Source organism: Enhydra lutris, unplaced genomic scaffold (assembly GCF_002288905.1).
Source record: "Enhydra lutris kenyoni isolate GAN:26980312 unplaced genomic scaffold, ASM228890v2 scaffoldscaffold2854, whole genome shotgun sequence".
Taxonomy (NCBI): domain Eukaryota; kingdom Metazoa; phylum Chordata; class Mammalia; order Carnivora; family Mustelidae; genus Enhydra; species Enhydra lutris.
Genome location: NW_019156938.1, coordinates 924 through 2,863, shown reverse-complemented (window position 1 = coordinate 2,863; position 1,940 = coordinate 924). Strand labels below are relative to the sequence as shown.

The following is a 1,940-nucleotide window of genomic DNA, read 5'->3' as shown; positions in this document are numbered from 1 at the left end:
CATCACAGGGCCAGAGGAGGACGGGGTCCGAGTTGTGTGCATGGCCTTGGGGTGGTTCCCAAAGCCCCAAGTGCAGTGGAGAGCGCTCAGTGGAAAAAAGTTCCTGATGTTCTCTGAGACCCAGGTCCAAGATGCTGCAGGGCTATTCACTATAGAGGCCACTCTTGTGGTGAGGGACAGCTCTTCAGGGAAAGTGACCTGCTCAGTCCTCAACCCCATCCTGGGCCAGGAGAAGGCAATGGCCATTTTCATCCCAGGTCAGTACCACTTCCCACTCCTAGAAGGGTGGGATTATCTGGTTGGGGGTCCGTGTGTGTGCTGGGCTGGGCTGTCAGAGCAGTGCCCTGATGGGATGTCTGGCGGGGCACAGAACCCTTCTTCCCTTGTAGTTCTCCCTGGAAGCCGGTTTTCATGGTGATCCTGACTGTGCTGATGCTCCCACTCCTTGGGGCTGCCCTCTACATCATGAGAGAACATACTGCAAAGCTCCAGGAGACACAGGAATGGGAGAAACTGCACAGAGACAAGGAGGAGGACCAGCAGATAAAGGAGGAGGCACTGAAGGCTAGAGGTAAGGCAGGGCAGGGCCAAGGCAGAGAAGTGTGGAAGCTGGTGCAGAGGAGAAGTGGATAGTAAGGACCCTGGCCAGGATCAGGGGCTGAGGAGGACCAGAGAGGACAGGTAGGGCTGTGGAGGCTCAAGGGGTCGGGAGTTAGATCTTCTAGGAGACGTATAGATGCTCTTGTGGGTTTTCCAGGTGCAGTCTTTTCTGCTCTTAGTGATGGGAGTTTAACTGTATTTTTCACTTTTTTTCAGATGAACTCCAAGCAGATCTTGGTACGTTGTGTCCTTTCCCCAGAAGTTTCTGTGTCACATTTGTAGGAGACATTCTGGTTCTTAGCTCACTTGTTTCCTATGTTGCCTTTCAGATTGGAGGAAATCTGTTTACCTGGCTGGTGAGTGACTGTCTGGATGTCCTTGGGTCTCTTGCCCCCTAAGCCATAGCTTTCTCTCTCCGTTTCATGCAGAGACATGTGGACCCATCCCTGGTGCGGAGGTGGAAACTGGTGGGAGGCAAAACTTGCTCCATGGACTTTCCCCATCTGGGCTATTGTTTCACACATGGTGCTTTGAAACCTGGAATGATGGTAGTCACTGGAGTCTGTGGTGCATCTTGGTTTGATCTACCTGCCTCCTTTGTAGGATTTTAGTCTTCAATGCAACTGGTTCTCAGTCAACCTGAATACTCTGTAACATTTTAGAGAAACTATATAAATAAATGGGGTCATTAAATTTAGGAGTGTGATCCCTCCACATAACACCATCGTGGGAGAGTCTTTTCTCTCCAGTTTCTGGAGGTACTGATCACAAAGTGTTGGGTAGAGGACTGGGCAGAGCTTGGGTGGGAATGTCGCGGGATAAGCTGTCAGTGATCCAGTGATATGTTTTCTGAGAACGTTTGGACACTTTTACCCTGGAGCTCACCTAACATCCTGGTCCTTAATTCATCTCCCCTTTTGTGTTATTTCCCATATCTCTCTTTCCTGGAAATCATTGGATGTAATAATGATTTCTTACATTCATGTAATAATGTATACTTTATTCCCTAAAACATTTTCATACATTGTATAATTTTTGAACTTTAAAGCAATTGAAAGCAGATGGAATAAAAATTTTACATGTTTTTTTTCATGTGAAAATTTCTTAATTTTGGGATGCGATTAATTTTGGAATTCATTTCAGAAAAATTCTGTGGATGAAATTTGTTAGTATTATGCATTTTCTTTTGGTAATCAAGCATGGTTGGACACAGTGTATTTTTCTTTGAAGGAATACTATTTTTTATTGAAAATTTATTTGAAATGCACATGTTGAATTATTGTTGAATCCTCCCTGCACCCCTTAAAAAAAAGAAGAAACAGATTTAGATGTTGACTGTA

At 45.6% G+C, this 1,940-nt stretch overlaps 1 pseudogene; it reads left to right on the top strand.

Moving 5' to 3' along the window:
- Positions 1 to 10: 10 nt before the first annotated feature.
- On the top strand, positions 11 to 964 carry LOC111140535 (annotated as a pseudogene).
- Positions 965 to 1,940: the final 976 nt, after the last annotated feature.